Raw genomic sequence first — 24,975 nt, forward strand, 5'->3', positions numbered from 1 at the left:
ATGATTCCCATAAAGATTTTACATAGATAGGAGAATAGGCATATTGATAGATAGTTATGGATGGTTTCTTGGTTACCCTTTTTCCTTTTTGATGTCAGTTAGGTCTGTAATTTTTTTTAAACTCCTTTAGTATCTCCCTTTCTCCTTCACATAGTTTATTTGTCCTTCAACACTCTTACAATTATTCCTGCTCCACCAGAGATCTTTTTTATATTTACTCATTCAATTTTCTTCTCCTTCTACTGCATAATTCTGCCTCTCCATTCTGTAAGAATCTCAGGGTCTGTAATTATAGGGTCTAGGTGTGGCACTTTCATTATCTTTGATGGAGAAAGCAGTTTGTTAATTTTTTTTTTACCAGTCTTTTTCGATTTTCTTATGTTTGTTAGGTTCTTTCCCTTTTCATCCTTGAATGCCCTTGGAAAGACTTTATTTAGTCTAATATATGTCCAGACTTTCTTTAAACTTGCCTTATCCTCCACTGTTTCTCTCTGCTTTATAAGATGTTACTAACCAATCAGTGGCCATCACTCTTCTATGTAATGATTTTCAGATTAGTTTATATTCAAACCTGGTGTTCCTTTTGGTGGCTATATCTCTCTGTTTGGCATTACTTGCCAAAGTAATAAAATTACTTGATGTATTGCCAGGTGTTTGCTGACCAAGGAGCTTTCTAGGCTCTTCTTGTCTTCTTGTTGTGATAATTAGTTTATGTTAGTTAAATTCCTGGATGAAGTTATGATGTTTGGTGTCAATGTCATTTCTCTTGTCCATTTCCAATTTTTGACTTTTATGAAGTTTGTTTAAATTCAAGGTTAAATCGCCTTAGTTGCAACTTATGTATTTTCTCATTTCTTCCTTTCTTTCACTCTTTCCTCTTTTTTTCTCTTTATAAATTTTGGTCTTAGCTCTGATTAGTTGATAGTTTGACTATAAAGAATTAGGGATAACTCGCACATCAATCATTTAAAAATATAAGCTATTTTGTTCTTTATGGTTTTATTTGCTGTTTTTCATGTCCAGTACCTAACAATTTTTTTTTTAATTTTGGTGAAGCAATTGGGGTGAAGTGACTTGCCCAGGGTCACATAGCTAGTAAGACTCAAGTGTCTGGTCAGAGGCTGGATTTGAACTCAGGTTCTCCTGACTTCAGGGCCGGTGCTCTATCCATTGTGCCACCTAGCTGCCCCCCCCTACCAATTCTATAGACAAAATATAGAGACCTACCTTTTTTGTATAATTTCCATGTCTTTGGCCTTTCTCATTTCTTTTTCCTGAACCATACTTTCCCAAGTATTTCTCCTCATATTCCTTTTGCAATATTTTGCTGAAGTCACCAAATATTGTATATGTTGATTTGACTTGGAGGGTCTTATCAAGTTCTTTGTAGAATTCCTATACCACTTTGTTCTCAGCAACACAGGTTGGTGTATAAATTGCAATTATTTTTCATGGTGGTATTTTTACATATACTTTTGTCATTAATACTGTAATACATGATGAGCAACATTCCATAAAATAGTACTTCTTGTAGCCTCTGGGCATATGATACAACTTATTCTATCAACTACCATGGGTCATTTTTCTATTAAGCTTCTTCTGGTTTTATACATAGGAAGAATGCTCCTCCAAAAGTTGGTCAGGAATCTCACATTTAGGGTATCAATAGTCAAATTGAGGTTTGTTGATGGTCTAAAATCTGTGATCCTTAGTCTCTTCTGCCTCCTTTCTCACCACTTTGGCTCTATCACTGCAGAAGCAAAAGTGGTGCACACAGGATTTAGGAATTAAAAAATATTTTTCTTTGTTTTGGCATAGCCAAAAGATTTAATCACTAGGTGAACAGCTTATTGGTGATATGCATCTCCATAATTAGCTAGGATGGTCCTTGGAAACAGACTCAACTTGTTATTGGGACCATACTTGAAACCCTACCAGAATCTGCTAGTATTGTGCTGGCATAGTCTTTAGGAACTCAGGGTCATCTCCATTCTGTGATGAAGCCTGGGAGTAGGATTTTCTAGAGATTGAGGTCTCATGTAAAGAGATTTTTTTAAAAAATAATTAGAGTAGAATAAAGCAAAATCTGTTTGATCACTTGTCATTAATACTATGAAAAGAATCTTTGCTCAATTACAGGTTGCTAAACACATATGAAGGTCAGCAAGGTGGTACAGTGGATAGAATGATAGGTCTGGAGTCAGGAAAATTCATCTTCCTGAGTTCAAATCTGGCCTCAGATGCTTACTAACTCTGTGACCCTGGGCAAGTAACTTAACCTCAATGTCCTTATATGTAAAATGAGCTGGAGAAGGAAATGTCAAACCACTCTAGTATCCATGCCAAGAAAATCCCAAGAGGGGTCATGAAGAGTTGGACATGACAGATAGGTGTTACTTTGGCTATTTTTTAGTGCAAGTGTTCAATCTCCTTTAGATGCCCAAATGCAAACTGCTCAAAGTTTGATCCAGATTATCCTAGAAAGAAAGCAAAAAAAAAAGCACTTTGAGCTTTTAAAATTGCTAAATCATTTCTGTCCTGTGTTGGTAAAGTGTCTTTTTGGCATTAAAAATGAAATTAGGCACATATGATACATAGATGATGAAATTAGACTGGCAATTGAATTCAGTGGAAAAAAACATTTATTAAGTGCTTACTACATGGTAAGAGTATTTTGGGTGGTTTGATAACTGAAAAGTAGAGTTCCTACCATGATTCTTTAGATTTTGTAAAATTCATATTCAAAGACTATACCAAATACTTTGTAATTATGATTTTATATGTGATATAGCCCCAGTCTAAGTCTTCTAAACATATTTTAAAAATTGAGCAATTCATTTGGAAATCAATGGCAACGTCTTTCCTGGCATCAAAACTATAACTAAGGCAGGAGCACCGGGCCTTTGCCCCAGGGCAAAAAATTTAGAGGGCAGTAAGAGCACAAAGAACTTTATTTCTCCCCCTGAATCATCTCATAGGGAAGCATGGTTCCATCCCATTCAACAGCCTAGAAGTACTGAAATGTGACAGTGAGGTGTGTGTGGGGAATGAGCCTTTTCTTCTTTTTGCCCTAGATGAAAAAATTGCTTGTCACAGTTGCTACCTGGTACAAACAAAATCAAGACTTTCATACATTCCTTCTGCTTTGTATAATGCTGCCCCCTGGTGTTACCATTTTTTATGATGTCATTGCTTTGGGGGTATAAACTCCAAGCCTCCTTTGATCTTCATAATGTCTAGCATAATGCCTTGCATTTATTAGGTCAGTCAGTTAGGCAACAGAAACATTTAGTAAGCATTTAACTGCGTACCAGGTAGATGCTTGATAAGTATATTTTGAATCAATAAACTTTGGAATAAAGCTAGTTATTGTTAGAGGAACAGGTTCATTAGATGGCAACATTTATCTATGGAATACAATTTAGAGGGACCCAGGATCTCATTCCTGCCCCTCTGTATCTTCAATTCTTCTCTGTATTAGACCCACACCCAAATGAAAGTCTAAGGTAACTTCGTTGAGATGAAAACTACTCCAGTAGTGATCATGATCCCGAAGTCACCCCTGTTCAGGATTTGGACCACTCTGTTCTTACTTTCTTTCCCAAATGCCCTGGTCTCATCAGGAAACATTAAACTCCAATCCCTGTTAGAGAGGCAGCCGTGGAGAGATGAGGGTTGGAGGCCTCTAGCAGAAGGAAGAGAGAGGAGGGAAAGCTTTGCCAGGCCTAGCAACAGTATCCAGGGTTGGGAGGTTTTCGCTCTTTTTCTTTCCCTTCCCAGCATTAGAGAGCAGCTTGAATTATACAGATTCTGGGGTGCCGGGGCTTTTCCTCTATTCAGCTTCCTGGGTTAATTAGTAGTCTCTGTGTGTGGCTCTCAAGCAGTCACACAAAAGAGCTGTTGCAGCTGCCCCTTGTTCGTCTTCTCCAGGAGGGTGGGGGGGGGGAGTGGGGGGGAAAACCATTCAAGCATTTCCCAAGACAGGTAAGGAGAAGAAAGGAAATAAAACTTAACTTGTCAAGCGAGTGCAAGCCCTTGTGTTTGTGCCTGATGGGACCTACCTTGGTATTTGTAAAGATAGATGGAAAGTAGACGGAGAGGTCAGCGAGAGAGAGGATGAATGTTTTTCCAGTCCGGGGAATAGTGCATGCTTGTACCCCCCCCCCCCCCCCCCCCCCCACCCCCCCTCCCCCCTCAGCCTTAGCGTCTGGAGGAGGGATGCTGCTGCCGCCACTAAATTGCATTTCCCAGCCACCCCGCTAAAGCATGCAGACAAGTACCAGCGATGCACAGGGAGCCAGGTGGGGAAGGGGATCTGGGAGGAGGACAGGGCAGGGCAGGGCAGGGCAGGGGAAGGGGAGGAGGGCTGGGAGGTGCGCGGAGCAAGGCTGAGGGTGGAGGGGGCTCGCTGCTGTCTCGGGCTTCTTTAATGTGGGAGTAGTCTGCTATGGTTTGTCACTTTGATGTGTTGCCTGGAAAGGTGGTGGTGGTGGTGGTGGTGGTGGTAGTGTTGTTTATAGCTCTGCTTGCTGCATGCTTGCAGGGGATGGATTTCAGAGAATGTTCTTGACTGGTACGGAACAGCTTTCCTTTCTTCCTGCTATTGTGGTAGATAGTGCGGTGGGGTGAGTGGTCAGAGGGAGGTGGAAGGGGGGGGGACGAGAGCGGAAACAAGCCTTGCTGCTTCTGCATCTTCTTCTTTTTTAAATAATTAGGGAGTGGGAAATGTCCGCATCCCAGAAAGGTGCTGCTTACTGATGGGCTCAGCCCCTTTTCTTTCTTTGGAAGTCTTTTATTGTGGTATGTTTTGGGGCTTTTACACCTCCCCCCTCCGTTTTTCTCCCTTGCATCTTTGAGTAAGTAAATGTCTTCTAGAGAGGGTCATTTTCACTATATTATGGAATGCTGTGCTTTAAAAATAAGTGTGCTTCTACTAAGTCATACCTATTTGCATCTATTGTGCTCTGCAGGATAGCTGGAAGTTCATTTTCCTTAATGCACTTGAAGATGGCATCAAAGTCCCCATGTAACTCTGCACCTCTCTGAGTTTGTATTTGTCTCTAGATTTTTATGCCTCTAGTGTAGCAACTGAATCAGATCTTTTGATCTTTTTTTTTTTCCCTCTCTTTTTTTCCTTTATAATGAGGTCTGGAGGGAAAAGCTCCCTAATTAAAAATCATACATATCACTTTTTCTTGGGATAAACAGTGTGACAAACCTGAATATGCATTTTTGGGGCCAGGTTTAGCTTGACTCAATGAAAAGAATTCTGATATTACAGGGAAGAGGGGTACTGTATGAGGGTGCTGAATGTTCAATAGGGAGGAATTGGCATGATATACTTTTGACAGGTTATGCTTTCTTATTTAAGAAGTTGACTTGTTCACTATCTTCTTGTCTGGTTGTGATTACATTCTGACAAGGACATAACAGATCATCTTCTCCGAAACCCCCAGATATACCAATATGATAGGAATACTCCCCCCCCTAAGCTTTCCTAGTACTTATGGATACCTAGGAATATACTTTATAATCTAGCTAGATTGCTTTCTCTTAAATCTACTGTATAAAACCGGTGTTTTAAATGATGAATTTCAAAATCTTAAAAAAATATACATCTTTAAATAACTTTTAAAGTTTATTATTTGAGGCTTTAGCTTTTTCAGACAATAGACCATCATCTGAATTAGCACACTGTTAAGAGACCTAAAAAAATAGATCTGGAGAGCGTTGTTATTTGCATAAATGTTGTTGTTGATATTTCAGGCATAGTATCAGTTTTATTAGTTGTTAATTATGCTGAGCTTCAGTCTCGACCTGTTTTTTGCTTTCATAAATAATGATTGCCTGAATAGTCTGTGATTTCTAGGGGAATTAGAAAAAGTAGATGTTTTTAATTGTTTATTGTTCTTTTATCCTGGAAGACATAAAATATAATATTGAAATGGTAATATAATTTTAAAATATATTTACATATGAATTATAATTTTGGAGCTGTGTAGTAGTTGATGACTTATGTCACTTGCCTGTCCTCCCCTCCCCCTTTCAGAGCTTTTTTTTTTTCTTTTGTGAGGCAACATTGAAGTTCTAGCAATCATTTTCTACCAGGGGCTTGGGGATTTAAAAAGGAAAACTTTTCTTGAAATTCACACTTCTTGTTCTACCTGGAAAGTGCTGAGAAATATATATGTTGTTCCCCATTATCATCCCTTTGGGTTAAAAACAGTCTCCTACATGAAGTAGCAGCTGCTTTTTACAGTGTTTTTGTTATTATCTGGGGATGAGAAGGTGGAGCTATTTTTCTTTTTTTCCATCTTGTCCCTCTTCTCTCCTCCTGTTTCCTCCGCCCTCATTCCCTCCCTCCCCCCAGACTGCAGATTTGAGTTTACTTAGCTGTGACTTCTGGGGACTTTTCGAGGCAGTATTGAGAATGCAGTCTATCACGTGACCTCTTTGATGCTTTGAATGTCACTACTTCCATTTCTGTGCTAAGAAGCCTATGGACCAGAGAGTAGAATAAATATTCAAAGGACCTGATGAAGAGAGAAGTCAGGCAGAAAGTTACAAGATGGTATTAAATCTGTCTTGACTCGGGAGGAAAATGTCCAATTTATTAGGAAATGAGTTTTAACTTGGTGTTTTTCAGTTTTACCTTTCTTTATTTAGAGCTTAACTTGGGTATGATTACGTTTGAAAATAAATTCTTTCCAGTATTTGATGGCCTGAAGAATCAAGCCAGGTCTATATGATGCCATCAAATAGTAATGAGATGGAAGAATTACTTGTTGACTAAGTCATATAGGTATTGAAATACAATTTTTTATTAGCTAGAGTAGTTACCTCCTAATTGACTTTATATTTCCAAAGAGTTATTTTCAGGCATCCAGGAATAAATGCCTAGGCTTATCAGATCCTATGTGAATAGATCCTTATCAGATCCTCCAGAGGAGAGGGAGTTCTGAAGAGGGATTCATTAACTTCCAACAGATTTCTCATGATTATAGTGTTATTTTCTGAATAGGCCTGGCCAAGGTCATCTGTCCATGGATTAGGTATGAATTCTTGGCTTAGGTACATACTTAACCTGGAATTCCTCTAACCTTTTCAATGAAGTTTTTTTTTAAAAGTTTCACAAGAATAATTGGTGGTGATAGATTGTGAAGTAGAAAAGCATAAATATCTGACTTGTCACCTGAACTTTAAAAAAATGTTAAGTAAAAATAAAAGATAATTGTAAAAAGAAGTTCATCACACCCTCTAGAAGCTAAGATATTATGCTAAAACACTTTTAGCTTTTCCTAGACACAACTGAAGAACTTAGAGGAAAAACACATCTGCTGGTGATGTTGCCATGAGGTTGAACTTTGTTTAAATTTGGGGTGTTGTGTTAGCCTCTGGGATAAGGGTGGAAATGGGGGGGCTGACTGAGGGAGCTGAGGTAGATATATTTTAATATGTAAACTAGTAGAACTTTAACTAAGGAAGGGTAACCAAAGCTTTGTCCTAGAGTGAAGCTTTAGAAGGTTTAACTGAGTTAGCACTTAGCAAGAATAATTAGGTAAAATAGTCACTACATGGTGCTGCTTCTTCCTCTCCCCAGCCCCTCCACTCCTCAGTAGCTGGTATTCCTCCTTAGCAAAGCCTTGGTTGACCTCTCTTCCTTTCCTCCTCATAACCCCTTGATATTCTGGGAATTCAATTTAGTGCTTCTTGCCTCAGGTACAAAAATAGCTATTGCTAACAATATTGTTCTGTAAATCAGACTGCCGTTCTCCTACATTGGGTTCAGGGTGGGCTAGAGACTGAGGGGGGAGAAATGTGAGATATTTGTCTTTAAAACTTTAGAGAGACTCATAGTCCCTTATAAGTGACTTTATATTAGGAGCAAGATCTTTAATGCCATCATTTTTAATACTCATAAAAGATATTGCAGCAATCTAGGGGATGGGATTTCCCCCCTCATTTTATAGATAGGGAAATTGAGGCCCCAGATTTAATAACTTGCTCAAGATGCCTCAAAAAGTTAGTCATAGAGTCTACAAGTTAGTTAACCCAATTCCTAAGCTACCCCTTTGTAAAAATAATATTGGGTGATGTCAAATTGCAAGCTTCAGTGCAGTGATGGGGGTGGTGGTGGTGGCGGTTGGCAAACTATGACAGATGTGCCAAATGCAGGAGATTTTTTAGTAGACACAGACTAGCAAGTTTGCTGAAGACCTCTAGGACCCTAAGTAGGAGAGGAAAGTTTATGATTGGCACTTCCAACATCTCTTTCTGTGCTGTTCTTTGGCTTCCATGTTGAAACAGTCTCACAAGAATGTGAATTTGAGGCCACAATTTGTAGTGGAAAGTGTTGTTCTTCTAGTCAGCAGAGATCTGGGTTCAAATATTGACTCAGACCCAGAGCAAGCGACTAAGACTTGGAGTCTAGTCTCAGTTTCATCATCTGTAGAATGGGGATAATAATACTTAAACTAACCACTTAGTAGACTTCTGAGAAAAGAGATTTCCCTGTAAACCTGGAAGTGATACATGTGAGTTATCAGTGTTATAGATGTTCTGTCCACCATAAAGCAGAACTGGAAAGGGCTTAGAGATCATGTCTGCTGCATCTGCCCAAGCTCTTGGCCCCAGACCTATTTTGCCTCCAATGGTTCTCAGACATTTTGGTCTCAGGACCCTTTTCCAGCCTTAAAAATTATTGAAGACCCTCCCAAAGGTTTATGTGAGTTATATCTATTGATAATTTGTCATCTTAGAAATTCTAACATCTTCATATTGTTATGAAGTAATTTGACTATCACAGACTCCATGAAAGGGTCCTGTGGACTCCTAAGTTTCCCCTGGATCACACTTTAAGAACCATTGATCTAGTTCAACCCTCTCATTTTACACATGAAGAAACTGGGGCCTAGAAGAAGGAGGTACATTGTTCAAGGTCATTCAGCTAATAAAGGGCAGACTTCCTTTCATTACTACACCAAGTTTTCCTCCTCCTCCTTCTCATCATCATAGCAACAACAATAATAATAATAGCTTACATTTAGAAAGTGTTTTAAGGTTTGCAAAATGACTTATATGTACTATTTCATTTGATCCTTAATAAATCTGCAAAGTCGGTTTTACTATTATACCCATTTCATAGATAAAGTAATTGTCATTGAGACTGAGTGATTTACCCATGGTCATGTGGCTATTAAGTGTCTGAGGACTGGAACTCAGGTCCTGTTGGGTCCAAGTCTGATGCTCTGTGTACTGTGGCGTCTGCTTCCTTATATGGTCATCTCTTTAGTTAAAACATGAATTTTAACTCTACCCAGGGGATGATTGAATTTTTTTTTCTTTTTAAATTTTAAAAATCCCCAATATTGCCCTCTCTCTCTTCCCCAACCACTAAGCCATCCCTTGTTAACAAAGAATGGAAAAAAGAACAGTTACTGAATTTTAAAAGAACCGACATGAATCTTTAATTTGTTTCCCATTTGTTTCATCATCATATCTTTCTGTATTCTGTCTTCTGTTCTCCAACTGGTGTTCTAGAATGGCCACCTTCCCAGAAGACTGAGGGGATGCATGTGGCTTAGTGGGTAGAGAGTGTAGGACTTGATGTCAGGAAGATCTGGGTTTGAATCCTGCCTCTGATAGTTATTAGCTATGTGGTCTTTGAGTCTCAGTTTCTTCTTTTGTAAAAGGAGTATAATACTATATGACTTACTCCATAAGTGTCTTGTAAGGCTCTTAGAAGGACACCTGTAAAGTGCTATGCACATTTTTAAAGCTCTTCGTACATGCAGGATATATTTGTTGTTATAGGCAAAGTTGGACTTTGAATTGATTTTGGTGGCAGGTCCTGTACTTCATAACAGAACGGGAAAGAATTCAAGAAGCTATTTTAATTATTTCCGAAGTCAACTCTTTTGACTTGTGGATCTCCTGGCTCCCCTGATTCTCTCTTCCTAGCCTCAATGGAATTGTTACATTAAGCTATTTCAGACAGCCCTTAATTTTCTGCATACACATTTATGGATTACAGGAATACTTGAGAGATCTGAGATTTCATTACTATGGGGGAATTTTTCTACCATAGTAGAAGTAGCACTTTGGCTATGATGCAGTAGTTAAGTCCTAAGGAATCTCATGAGTCACGTAAGGGTTAAGTGACTTGCCACATAACTAGTACAGGTTAGAGCTGGGATTTGAATCCATTTTCGTGTCTCCAGACTAAATCCTGTATCTACCAGTAAACTACACTGCTTCTGAATTTATGGATTATTCAGAATAAACTTTTGCTGTTTTCTGCTACCCAAAGTGCTTATGGGCATTTCTCCTTGCCATGAGCTGGTATATTGTCAAGTAATTATGAAAAATAATTGAATATTGGCTAAAGCAGAATATAATTGGGAAAGGTCAATCTGCTGGAAGAACTAGCATGCTAATATAAATGATTAAAGAAAACCATCCCGTGTTTTCTTCTAGTAGGGTCCTATTCCAGTGCCTCATTGTGGCATGGAGATGGCCTTTGATTCTGAAATACCATGCAAGAAGAATGTGAACTTGTGCCAAGCTAGAAATGTTTCAAGTATGACCATAGTGATGGCCGTCTGAAGATCATCTTAATTAGGTCAGGAGTGGTTTTTCACTAGAGGGTTGGCAATATGATGAAGGTGATGAATGTTTTCAGCCTTTCTTAAAATCATGAAGACCATCCACCAAGGCCTTGTGTGGTTATGAGCTTTATCAGTGTAGGGAGAACTCACGCTGATGAAATCACATATCCTTGATTTAGCCAGTGATTTGACTATGCTATTTTGGGACAATCTGTCTGACTGTTCAGCTGGTTAATTGAGATTTGACAATAAGTGGATCTAAAATTAGCTCTGGTGTGTTGAGTAATCATAGCTGAATCTTATCACCAGTCATACTCCTCCCTTCCCTGCCATACACCTGGACCATAGAATTTTAAGAGTTGTAAGAGACCTTAGAGATAATTCAGTTCAAAATGTCTATAGTTAAAAAGCTAAAGACCTGAAAGGTTAGGTGATTTGCTGAGGTCACATGGCTAATTGATGCCTATCCAGACTAGAGCCCAAATCTTCTTTTTGCTAGGCCTGATGCTTCTCAGTCTACTATGATAGCTCATTTCCCTATCCAAAGCAAAGGATTACATGCAAAAGGGAGTTGGCTTAAGTTCAGCTTGGCCCAAGTGGGGTTTACCCTTAGGAGTGTTTTCAGTGTCTTGGGGTTAGGTATTGTGCGTGTTTGCCTGGGTAAAACATGTAAATCAAGGGAAGCTGTATGACTTGTAACTAATACCACAATATGGAGGACAGGATTAGTTCAAAAACATTTAATGAAGTGCCATAGTTTAAAAAAAACATAGGCAGGCCATACCATCCCCCCAAAATATGTTACCAGTGAACCAAGAATAGGCATACCTAGAGAAATTGTGTGGAGAAGGTCATAGGTAGGAAATGTGCATGGCTCTTAGTATGGGTGCATAGGGGTAACTAGCATTTGTGGTACTCCAGGGCTGCTGAGCTTCCCTGGTGGAGATCATCCAGTCAAACCCTCTCATTTTACACATTAGGAAATAGAAGTTCAGAGAAGTGGAGTGAATTGCTCAGTGTTACACAGTGTCTAAGGTGGGAGGCAAATCCAAGTCTTGTTGACTCCAGGGTCATTGTGGTGCTTCCACACTGGTCTCAAAACTCTGCTCACGCGGTTTCTGCCAAGGGGTATTCTAATAGTTTGGGGGCTGCTACTAGATATTGGTTCAGTGTTCACTGTTGGGTGTTTCTATGCCTGGTACCTGCTATCAGCTTCTGATTTGCATCTCTTTAAGGCACCTGCTGACCAACTCAGCTCCTTCCTGCTAGGAAGCCTTTCTCTGATAAGGGCAAGCTGACATCTCCTTAGTTGTAGCCAGATTTATGAGCCCAGCAGAGTGTCCCCAGACTAAGATTAAATCTATATTTTGAATTTCACTTTGTCCTACTAAGAGAGTCCCTGTCCTTATCACAGACTGATAGTTACCTTAGGGTAAAAAGGTCTTTGCAACTTCCACTAATTTCTTGTTGTAAAACCACACTTTTTAAAAAAAAAATTTTAATTAAATTATTTATTTTTAGTTTTCAACGTTAGCTTCTTTAAGTTTTAAATTTTCTTCTCCCTCCCCAAGACAGCTTGCAATCTGATATGGGCTCTACACATACATTCCTATTAAACACATTTTCACATTAGTCATGTTGCATAGAAGAATTATAACGAATGGGAACAAAAACATTAGAAAGAAAGAAAAAACAAAATAAAACAAAACAAAAAATGAAAATAGTCTGCTTTGTTCTGCATTCTGACTCCATAGTTCTTTTTATGGATGTGGCTGGCATTTTCCATCATGTGTCCTTCAGAATTGTTTTAGGTCCTTGCATTGTTGAGAAGTGCTAAGTCTATCAAAATCAGTCCTTGTACACAAAACCTCACTTTTTTTTTTGGAGGGGAGAAGGCAAGGCAGTTGAGGTTAAGTGACTTGCCCAAAGTCACACAGCTAATAAGTGTTAAGTGTCTGAGGTTATATTTGAACTCAGGTCCTCCTGACCCCAGGGCTGGTGCTCTATTCACTGCATCACCTAGCTTCCCCTAAAGCCACACTTTTTATGAATAATTTCAAGAAAAAGCTTGGGCATTCCCTCCACTCCCCTCCCCTACCTTGCTCAGTTTCCCCAGCTCTGAAATTACTGTTGATCTTCCAAGCAGATGAAAAAAATGGGGGCAGAGGGCTGGAGGAGAACACTCCATCATCAAGTGGACCTGTGTGGAACATCCATCTCAAAGCCTTGTTCTGATAGAGGTGTTTCAGAGCTGTGATTTCATCACTGTAGGTCGCTGTACCAATGCAGAACAGCACACCATCTGTAACTTTCTGAGGAGTTAAGTGACTTCCCCATTAGCACAACTCTCTTCTCTGCTGCCAGGGATTGCCACACTTGAAGTTATTGCTTTTTAACTTTGATGACTTCTCTGTATTTGTGTCTCTTGAGACTTTGCCTCTGATCCTTCTTGGATATTTTGTCTCCTCATCACCAAAGGGGGTGAGAGAAGAGAAAAAAATTCCCCTTAATTCCTGTTGGAGTCTTCTCTACAGGCAGTTTATAGATTGCAATCTTGCCCACTGACTGATAGGCCTAGGGTTTAACTATTTAAAACCCCCAAGAGGGTCATTAATTTGTTTGCTTAACCAATGGAGTTGTTTCTTTCTAGACTTTTTTGGAGAGATGCTTATGCTTTGGTACCACCAGGTATGGCCAAATTTCTTTTGGTTAGATTTTCACTTCTTTTAAAACCTTGTGATTATTTAAGGATCTTTCTGGTGGTTGTAGTGGGGTAGAAGTTAATCAAAGGCCAACTCTCTTATGTAAGCATTGCAAATTTCATTAAAATATATCACTTTTCCCCTCAATTGCTATTGCATATTGACTTTTTTGTTTGTATAAAATGAATGGGAAGAAAACATGTAGAAATTAGTGTAAGCAAAGAATTGAAGCAATTATCTGGGAAATGAATTTTTTTTTAAAGTCTACTGATATGGACCTGGGGCATTCTAGAAAAGCATCTTCTACCTTATCCTTCTCCTACAGATTATCAGATGAACTTCCTCTGTTTTCTGCTATTCAGGGTTTGGAGAGCCTCAGTCCAAGTACGTGACATCAACTGTTACTCATATGAAAATATTATATGTTGTCTCCCTCATATATGGGGATGATGTTGTGTAGCTGAAAAAAAAATTACATACTTTAATTCCTTCATAACAATGAATATGCCCATTCTTTAGGAAGATGAAAACAATGATGCCTGAAGAATGTCATGTTTATGTGAGTGATAGCTTATGTCCTGTGGTGGAAAGATAAACTTTGGTTGTGTGATGGTGGGAAGCCCTGTCCTTTCAGAAGGTAAGTGCTGTAGGGCTAAGAGCAACCTGTGATGACTCAGGTAGTGTAGGATTCTTTGGAAGACCCCTCAATGGACCCACAAATTATAGTATGGGGTTCCTTCACAATAGGTGCTAGAGGATTCCTTGAAAGCATTAACCTCTGGGTCCTTGTAAGGGTGTCTTCTCAAAGAGTGGGGTCTAACCTAGTATGATCTTCTGTGGACTTGCTAGTTTCTCTAATTTGTCTGAATACTAACCTTACTTCATAAGCATTGTAGCCAAATTCTTCAGGAAGAAAAGGAGTCATGGTAACATGATTCCATGTTGACAAAGTGTCCAACCTATATAAATTTTTGCTACTGTGGCATTTTGTGCCATTTGTCTTCAGAAGCCATTAAGTGGGCCCCAATGACTGCAGGATGAAGTCCTAATGAATTATCTTGTCATTTAAGACTTTCTATGATCTGGCCCCAGTCACCCTTTCCAACCTTATCTCCACTATTATCCTTTCTCTGCTCAAGCCTGACTGGTCTTAAGCTTCCTCTGAATTAGCCATACTTATGTTCCTTCTATACCTTTGTTTATGTTCTTACCCCCACTAAGCATACTTCCTGCCTTCCTATCCGCTTCTCTGAATCTGATCCATCACAACCTAACTTAAGTTCCAGCTCTTTTGTGAAACCTTTCATGATAATAGGAGCCCTTGGCTATCCTTGGCCATCCCCCCCCCCAGCTCCTAAATAAATAGTATTTCTTCTATGTTCTTCTCACATAGCCCTATTCATTTTCCTTGAGAGCAGGGGCAATTTCATTTTTTATTGGTATTCTCAGCACCTAGAACAGTGTTTTGCACATCAGGAACACAATGAATATTTGTTGATTGATTACTTGCCTTGCATTTGGTTCATAGCTTTAGAGCTGGAAAGGAATTTAGAGGTCATCTGAATATATGTTGTTCCTCTGTGTACACTGTCCTTGAAAGCAGTTACTATGTTTTATACCTCCTTATGTCGTCCATGGTCCATGACAGTGCCATGCACATAGGGGCTTGATAAATGTTGATTGATTGACAAATTCATCATTTCATGGCTACAACTTTGGTATGGAGTTATTGTGATTTATCTCTCTGCTGCTCCTTCATGATCTACTTGGCATTGTCTGTCAAAATGAGTGGGCCCTTCTCTGTTGCTGGTCAGCAATGTTCTCATTCTGTTACTTTCTTCTGCTGCTCTACTGTTTCACCATTAGCTGCTTTGCAGTATGTTAGAAGATCATAGGTCTAGAACTAGAAAGGATCTCAGAGGCTAGCTAGTCCAGCTCCATCATTTTATAGATGAAGAAACGGAGGTCTCCCATGCAGAGTTTATAGAGAGCTTTCCTCATAGCAACAGAGGGATTCAGTACAGTGCAAAGAGCATTGGCCCTGTAGTGGGAGCAACCAAGGCCAAATTCTTCCTCTGATGCCTGCTCCCTGTGTACCCTTGGGCAAGTTGATTACTAGCTAATAAAATAGCAATAGCTGGCATTTATATAGTGCTTTAAGATTTTGCCAGGCACTTGAAAATAGTATCTCATATTTTCCTTACAACAACCCTGTGAGGTAGGTGCAGTTATTACCCCCATTTTACAGATAGGGAAACTGAGGCAGGCAGACATTAAGTGATTTTCTCAGGGTCACATAGTGACCAAGTAAGTGGCTGAGGCAATGTTTGAATTCATCTTCCATATTCCAAGTGCAGCAGTCTATCCATCATGCTACCTAGCTGCCTCTTAACTTACTGGGTTTCAGTTTCTTTATTTGTAGAATGAGGGGTTTGAAGTAGATGTCTTCCTTTCAGCTTTAAATCTATGATCCTGTGAACTCCGTTCAGTAGGTGAACAATGTAAGGATAATTATTATTAAAATGGTGGTAATATTTGCATTGCCTATCTTATTCTATTGTAAGAATTAGCCCATAGGATTGTAAAGCTAAAATAAGATAAAAATAAAGTGAGTTGTAAACCTTAAAGAATTACATAAATGTTAACTTTTATTATGAGTTCTTATTATTAGCTATCTCCCCCATTTTGTAGATGATAAAATGGTGCCTTTGAGAGGTTGTGACTTGTCTAAGGTCTCATAGTTAAAAACTGTGGAGCTAAGGCTCAAATACCATTTTTCTGACTCCCAGATTCATTGTTTTCTCATATCTTGCTAACTCTCTACCTGAAGAGTTGGACATCGCTAAATGGACATATCCCTTTTCTCCTGTTCTGTCCTTCTATCTTCTCTTTACGATTACTGCAACCACTAAATACATTTAGCTCTTTGCTTGTATATAATTATAATGCATTTTGCTTATGTTCTTGTTTAGTAACATTTTGTCATGTCTGACTTTGATTTATCCTCCTACCTCCTTGTTATGTCTTAGATTGCAAGGACCTAGAGGACAGAGAATCTATTCAGCTGGCTCTGTACTGCAGAGTTCACAAGCAGGTGTTAAAAAATGCTTTTGATTATGGTGGCACTGAAAATGAATTATTAAAATCAATAGATGTTCTCAAACTTTACTATTGATTTCAATTTTCTCTCAAGCAAAAGAACCACTTGGTTGGACATTCATCAATTTTTGTTCTCCTTTGTATTTTTCCTTTGTTTGGGGGCTTAGTTGAAAGCTTTTCAAGAAGGAACAGACATCATATTATCTCCTTAGGAGGGGTGAGAAAACTGAGGAACAGGGAAAGTGAATGACTGATCAAAGATAACAGTGTGACAGAAACAAAACGAATATTTATATCTTCTGTTTAGTAGCTTACCAGGACATTCAAGGTAAAACATCCATGACCGTTAAGCCCAAGGAAAAGTTGAAAGTTGGCTCCATGCAGTTTTATTTAACATCTCACTCAAATTACCTTTAGTTTGGGGATGCACACTTGAAATCTTTGTTTAAACCAGTCCTGGGCTTGACCAAAATGATTGAGTGCTTTTTTGCTATCATCTGTTCACTGCTAGGGGACAGGACAGCTGCCACCAACTAGCAGTGCTCATGGAGTAGCTTTCTTTATATGGACCATCAACAGTTGAAACAAAAGAAGCTCAATCATTCTTGTCCTGGGCTTATCATCGTGAAAAGTGTGAGCATCCATGATATGTGAGGCTCTGTACATAACAGCAAAGAATCATTTCTCTTCTTTGGCCATTCTAGATGATGCTTTATTCTTTTAAATTCAGCTTTTGTTATTTAGTTTTGTTTAGGTAGTTGACTAATTCAGAGGAGACACTAGTTACCTCTTCTAGTGTTTTCTTTATCCACGGAATACTAGGAAATAATTCTTGTGAAGAATATTTTCATGAGAGGAAGAAAAGTGCTTTAAAGATAGAAAAAATGAAAGGTTATCCAAGATAACTTGGTATAGAAACAAACACAGAAATGGAACTAGAATAATAACTCAAATTTCTATAGCACTTTTAAAAGGGTACCAGAAAAGACTTGTCATAAAATTTGCAACATAGGTAGTACAATTTACAGTTTAGGAGTCAAAAGCTAAATGACTTGCCAATGCTTATACTTACAGTAAGTATTGAAGCCAGGGGTCAAACCCATCAAAGTCAGGAGATACAGTAACAGGCTTTTTTTCTTCATTGAATCAGAATGAGTGGCTTGGAGACTATGGTAGTTTGGATGGACTAGGTAGTGTCAGCAGGGCTGACCTTATGAGTAGGCAGAAGAGGTGACCCCTTTCTAAACGTTTATCAATATGACAGGCCCACATCTGTAATTTTGTCAGTGTGCATGCTCCCTCTAGTGAAGCAATCATGGCTATCTTTCCTATGCAGCGCTTGGTGTCCTCTTATAAATTCACCATAGGAAGTCTACTTTCCTCACATTCTCTTTTTTTTCAAATGCTTTATTAACTTCTGATTTACATCATTCATTTCCGCCAGATTTCGAGTTACACATTTTTTCCCCATTTTTCCCCTACCCGCCACCCCAAAATAGCGGTCCCACAGGATATCCCCTCCTCCAATCTGCTTTCTCCTATATATTCTCCCATACCCCCTTCTACTTTTCCAGTAGGGCATGGTAGATCTTTATGCCCCAGTGCCTGTATATCTTATTTCCCAATTACATGTAAAATAGTATTAATAATTGTATTTATATATTTTTAAACATTTGATTTTAAAACTTTGAATTCCAGATTCATTCCCTTCCTCCCTTGTCACCCACCCTTACTGGGTCCTCACATTCTCTTGACATTGTAAGTATAACAGTGGAGTATACAGGCTGTTTCATGTTTCTCTCTCACTCTTGCTATTTGACCAGCCCATCCTTTTTTTGTCAATTATACTTTGATGATGCCCTTTACTCTTTTTTCTTTGCAAATCCTTACTTATTATTATATTATTATGGATTGCATCCTGCTTATTCCCACTCTGTTCTCCATTGCCTTCTGAATAGTATTGATTTTTAATTCTTTGGAGATTGTAGTATTTTATGTCTTAAAGCCATATAAAATGTAGGTGACTACTTCATGTGATTTGAGAGGCACTAGGCAGAACCCGTATATTGAAATATGAAATCCATTGCTTGTCATTATAACCAGCATAGTAGCTTGAAATGGATGTTTATGGAATGTTCCTTGAATTGAATTTTAGTTTTATTCTTTTGGCTCTTAAATGCCTTCTATATTACAAATGCAGTTTTGAAATGCGAGCACCCTTAGGGAGGGTCATACTTTGAACCATTTGGACAAACATTTGACAACATTAATTCATTTAAGTTGTTGCTATGTGTAAGGCACTGTGTTCTTGGCAAGGATGGTATAGAGATGAGAAACAGTCTGTGACCTTAAGGATCTTAGAGTCTAATTGGGGAAATAAGTCCTGTTCAAAAATAACTTATATAGATTAGAATGTAAATGTCTGGTAGGGGTACTGACAAAATGCTACAAGCTTACACTTTAGTTTTTAATGGAGATTAGATTTTAGCCAGTTGACAGCAAGAATAAAACATAGGGAGAATGAGGGAAAGAAGCATCTGGAATGTGGGGAGGATGCTAAGAGCACAAAAAGGACTGGGGATAAAGTGAAAGGCCATTAACAATAAATTTTACACATTTAGAATTTTGCTTATGGTCAGCCCATATTGGTGGACCATAAAATGTATCATAGGATCTAGAACTGGAAATATAGGGACCATGGATGTAGTCCAATCACTTTTTTATGAAATGTATCTTTAATGTTTTTGTAAAGAAGTATTATTATCTAGGTTTTATGATTCCAAGTCCACTATTTTTTCCACTGGTATTGAACTGGTAGTTTCAAATAGAAGTGGGATTGGAACTCTTTTGGGTGCTTTAACTTGCCTCAGTAGAATGTAAGCTCTTCAAGGGAAAGGATGGATGGTGTTTTCTTTCCATCATTTTGTCTTTAGTGTTTATCACTGTGCCTTGGAATTACTAGTGTGTAATATATGCTTATTGAATTGGATTAGATTGGAAACATACCTGATTATGTAAAATAACCACACTTCTATACGCGCACACACACACACAGATACACATACATTTATCATAATTAGTACAAGCCTTCTCGTAAAACTACTAGTAAAGTAAAATGGTAACATGTAGTGCTGGGCACAAAGCAGGCACTTTATAAATGCCACACAATAAGGGCTTGGCTCTTTCATTTTGAAAGCATGAGATTGTAAGTTTCTTTCCTGTTCTTGCCTTCTGTGTCTATTATCTTCATCTGGTGCTCTGAGAGCTGCTTGTGTTTTTTCTGTTTTAGTTTTTCCCCTGTTCCATTCCCTTTTCTGAGTTGCTCTTAGGTGCGCAAGGTTCTGTCCAAGAAGATTTTTGTATATGAACTCAAATTGATTCTGTGCCATTAATTTGATTAAGTATAACAAATGCCAAACCTTATCAGAGTTCTTTCAGGCTAAAAATTAAAATAAAAAATTGTATTTGTGTTTCTACAAAATGTATCTTAAGGATAGATTTTTATATATAGACATATACCCACATATTATCTATACATATATCACACATACAATGCACATTTTATATATGTACATGTATATACATATGTGCACATACATGTAGATGTACACACATTTATGTATACATACTCCTATACATGGGTTAAAAAATCAGTGACCCAAGTAGAGGATGAAGGAGGTATACATGTATATACACATATATGCACATATACACACATACATATATACACATATATATGAAAAAGATGGAGGTATGAATGGACTGAAGTTAGGCTGAGCCAGCAGTGTGATATGGGAGTCAAAAAAGTTAATGTGATTTTAGGATATATTATTATTAATATAGAACAATAATAATAGCTAGCATTTATATATTTAAGGTTTGCAAAAAAAAAAACTTTACAAAAATTATTTAATTTTTTTTTCTTATAACAGTCCTGGGAGGTAGGTGATATTATCTTCATTTTGGATATGAGGAAGCTGAAACAGACAATGGTTAAGTGACTTGTCCAGGATCCTGTGAGGCAGGATTTGAAATTGTCTTCTTTACTCCAGGTTTAATCATCTATCCACTGTGCCACCTAGCTGTCTCAGAATAAGGAAATTATTTCCTTGGGATAGACCCACTGTACTGTGTCCTGGTTAGACCATATCTGGAAATCATTAGTAGACATTTATTAAGCACCTACTGTTCACCAAGCACTGTGCTAAATTCCCCACTCTTACGGAGCTCACAGACTTATAGGGGAGACAGCATGCAAACAACTCCAGGTGCCATGTTTTAGGAAAGACATTGAAGAAATGGAAGAATCAGGATGATGTGGCTTATATTCCTCCTCATTCTGTAATGATAATATTAAAGAGCTAGTATTCATATAGCACTTTAAGGTTTACAAAGCATTGTGTGTATGTTGTCTCATTTGATCCTTATAACCCTGTGAGTGATATGCTATTATCTGCATTTTGCAGGTGAAGACACTGAGGCTGAGGTTGAGTGACTTGTCTAAGGTCTCACCCACAGCAACTGTCCATTAATTCATTCATTCAACTTTTTGGAGGGGAGAAGGCAGGGCAATTGGGGTTAAGTGACTTGCCCAAGGTCACAGGGCTAGTAAGTGTTAAGTGTCTGAGGTCTGATTTGAACTCAGGTCCTCCTGACTCCAGGACAAGTGCTCTATTCTCTGCTGCCACCTTGCTGCCCCCTGAGGTGTGATTTAAACTGAAGTCTTCCTCACTCTACATCTGGTGATTGTTCTTACCCCTGTACTACCTAGCTGACTAGGAAGAATGGTTGAAGGAACTGTTAGTCTGGAGAGGTAGGGGAAGGAAGCATGATAGATATTTTCAAGTATTAAAATGGGCTATGAAAGAATGATTCAAGTTTTTCTTCTTGGTCTTAGTGTACAGAAATATTAATGACGTGTGGCAGTTGCAGATTTTGACACTATCTTAGCGAGAATTTTCCAACAAATAGTGCTGTCCAAGAGTGGGATGGATGGTCCCTGGAGGCCCCCTCACTGGGGGGTCTTTGAGGAAAGGCTTTTATGGTTGGATCAGCTGGCTAGTGAGATCCTATCTAACTCGGAAATTCTGTGATTCTGTTCACCTTTGAGGTCCCTTCCAAGCCTGAGTTTTTGTGAAATTTGCATTTGAAATGGAGGAGCCTTTAGCGAGTTTGAATGAAGGGACTCTGTAAATTTATTCCCTAGCTGTTTCACGTTTGCTTTCCATCTCTCCAAAGACTGTCAGTCTTTGACAGTAAGGACTGTATCCTCATTTTCCTTGCTCCTCTCCTTGACCTTTCAAGTATACAAACGCTCAGTTATTGTTTATTGACTAACTTTTGACTTGCCAACAAGATAATTTTTACATCCATTGGAAGAGTAGGCAGAAAATAGGAGGTGCAGAACTGTGCAACTGATTAGCAAGGACTATCCTGTGGGATAGTGGGGGAGCTGGGATTCGGGCCCAGACCTCCTGTTTTTGAGTCCAGTTACAATTGGCTTTGGCTCCAGACTCTTATTATGTAGTGTGGCCTGTTGTTGCTATGCCAGCAGACTTGCTTGTATGTTTAATTTTTAGCCTTAACAGATTTACAGGTTTTTTAGATTAAATTGTCATTGTTCTTCTCTAAGTACAAAATTCTATGGCAAACCATAAATCATGCTATTAATTTGTTCACATATTGTTAACCTCTGAAGTTTGGCTGACTTTATTCTTTGAAAAACAGAATCATGAAAATATGGAAACCTTATTTCAAGTTGTCAGTGAAGCAGGAATGTACACACGGAAGAATTTTAGGAGAGGAATACAAATGACAAGCTCAGCCGTTAGCTGGATTGTGTGGTTTTCTTGCATCACCACGAGGCTTTCACTATTCTTTATAGTCAGAGCACGCAGACTGATCATTACAAAGGAGAATCAGAGCCCAACAATGTCGTCTTCTTGTTAAACCTGTGGGGTTGGGGCTAGGGGGAGGGGTGGTTTGGCTTTCTGAAGGGGAGGCATTTTCTTTTGGTGCAAATACCATGATAATGAAACATAAACCTTGATTTTAGATAGGACGGGTCCAAAAAACATCTTTTCCTCAAGATTTTATCTGATGTGGAGTCTGTTGGTGTTAATTGGATTATGAAAAATCCCTTGTTATGGCCCAAGAGTCAAGGGGAGGTAGACACCTGTGGTATGGTTGAGATGGTTGAAGATAAATTGAAGGCAAAGGTATTTGGCTGCTAACAGGTTTTTCATTAAGTTACACACACTCAGTTATATACTTATTAACTGTGTGACCTTGGGCAAGTTTTTTAACCTGTTTCCTCATATTGAAATGAGGATAGCACCTACCTTACAGGGTTGTTGTAAGGATAAGAGGAAATAATAATTGGAAACTCCTTAGCACAGTACCTGGCACATAGTAAATGCTGTGTAAAGATTAGTTATTATTAATCTTATCATTATTACAACACATAAAGTTGAATTCCAAAGAGAACATTTTTGGAAGAGTTCTTGAATTTGGAACTGAAAGATACTTAGGTCAGGGGTTCTTTAACCTAGGGAAAGATCCTGTTTCCCCCCACCAAAATATTTTGATAATAGGATCTTCTCTCTAAATGGTTTCCTTTGTAATCATATGTATTTTATTTTATGCACTTAAAAACTTCGTTTTGAAAAGGGTCCATAGACTTTTCTAGATTACCAACAACATGACAATCCTTGGTGATGATGAAAATTCCCATTTAAGGTTTATGCAGTGCTCTTCTCATGGCAACCCTGTGAAGTAGGTGCAAGTATGATTATCTTCATTTTACAGATGAGTAGACTGACATCTGGAGGGTTTGTGATTCCCCAAAGTCACACAACTGGATAACAGTCAAGTTGGGATTCTATCTTGGTTTCCTGACATCCAGGCCAGCAGTTCTTCTACTGTCCTATACCATATATACCATAAGGATGGATCATAATGGGTTTTCTTTTGTCTCAGATACTACTAGGGCTCCTTGTGGTTCATACCTTCCTTTTTATTCAGGCTGGACTGGTGCTCATTCTCTAGTTACAGACTGACCAAGAATTGCAGGGCAATGCCTCACAGAAGTCAATTTAAATATCTTAAATCCACATTTCTCTCATAGTCTTGGCTTATTGCTCTGTCTTCTCCTGTCTCTATACCCCTTTTTCTCTCTCCTCTCTCTTCACATCAAACACAGTGGAACTGTAGGGATTCTGCTGTTTCCTATTAGGAGCACCTTGGGGGAGGAGGAGCTGTCAATACTTTTATTACTACTGCAATCTGTAAATAAATGCTCAGCAGCAGATCTCCTTAAAGCAGATATCTAAGCACTCATTTAGTTGGTCTTTATTATGCTGCACACATGCATCATAACTGGAGTCCTTCTGCTAATTGTTGATCTAATTAGAAATAATGACTTGAAGGGGAAAAATAGAGATTATTTGACTCGGGGGAATAATAGCTTTACATTGCTTTTATTGCTGTATATAAGATGCATTAACTCTGTTAGAATAGTAAACCAGATACTAACTGGCCAAACCTTTAGATGTAGTAGTGAAAGGACTTAATTTCATCTAGTTTATCTAACTTAGATTTCACCTTCCAAGGTAATGCATTGGTTGTTTAGTCATTTGTCTCGTGAGTATATCTTGTGCAAAAAACATTTTACTGTTTGTAAAGGATTAGAATATCATTCTTGATAAGAAAAATTCAGGTCTGCTTTCTTAGTTGTGGTGTTTCAGAGCAGAGGTGTCTAACACATTTTCCTTAGCTATCTAAACCAGATTAAAATGCAATTGGGAAATATTTAGCAAAATAAATAAGAATACAACATAGATACTGTTAATATGTGGTTTTTGAAAGTTGATAGGAGGCCTGCTGGTATCCTCATGTATAGTTTGGTGGCTCCTATATTTATTAAAGTTTAACCCTACTGTTCTAGAGCAACCAAATTTGGAGGTACTTTGTTTCTGAGATTTTTAGTAGACAACCATGTAATAAATAGCATTTACAATGAATCAAGTAAATATAAACTAATAGAAAGCACAGAAACATGGCATATTTCAGATCGTAACAACAAAAAGAATAAAAAATATTACTGTAGAAACAAATAACTAGAATAATTTAAAACAGGAAGAGGCAAAGTTTTTCCTAAGTTTACTTACTAGGTTTCAATTGCAGTGTTATTCTTTTCATGTTACATCTTATTTTTTTCATTGGGGGAAGTACAATGAACAAATTCATTTGGAAGAGGGGAGAAAGGAAGAAGCATTTATTAAGAAGTGATCATATGCCAGGTACTGTGCTCAGCTTTTTACAAATATTATCTCATTTGGTCCTAACAACACTGTGATATAGGCACTATTGTTATCCCCATTTTACAGCTGAGTAAACTGAGGCACAGGTTAGGTAACTTGCCCAGGATTACAGAATTAGATCAGAGACTGGATTTTGAACTCAGGTCTTCCTGACTCTAGGTCCAGCTGTCATGGTACTTAGCTACCTCTTAAATTATCTGCTTTTGTATTTGCTTGTCAATTTTAATTTGTTAATTAATTAAGGTT

General features: G+C 38.3%; 1 protein-coding gene across 2 annotated transcripts in view; it reads left to right on the top strand.

Moving 5' to 3' along the window:
• Nucleotides 1-3,881: 3,881 nt before the first annotated feature.
• The window catches only part of APBA2 (amyloid beta precursor protein binding family A member 2), a 388,985-nt gene continuing 367,891 nt past the window's right edge, over nt 3,882-24,975 (top strand). The window contains exon 1 of one of the 2 annotated variants that reach the window (XM_069098428.1): nt 3,882-3,984. The gene's annotated coding sequence lies outside the window, so the exon portion shown is untranslated. Of the gene's footprint in view, nt 3,985-4,257; nt 4,302-24,975 lie in introns of those variants that run through there. The other variant, XM_069098429.1, reaches the window with a different exon arrangement.

Source organism: Petaurus breviceps, unplaced genomic scaffold, assembly GCF_028583685.1.
Source record: "Petaurus breviceps papuanus isolate PSGF00001 unplaced genomic scaffold, PetGlider_PUasm1.0 37, whole genome shotgun sequence".
Lineage (NCBI taxonomy): Eukaryota > Metazoa > Chordata > Mammalia > Diprotodontia > Petauridae > Petaurus > Petaurus breviceps.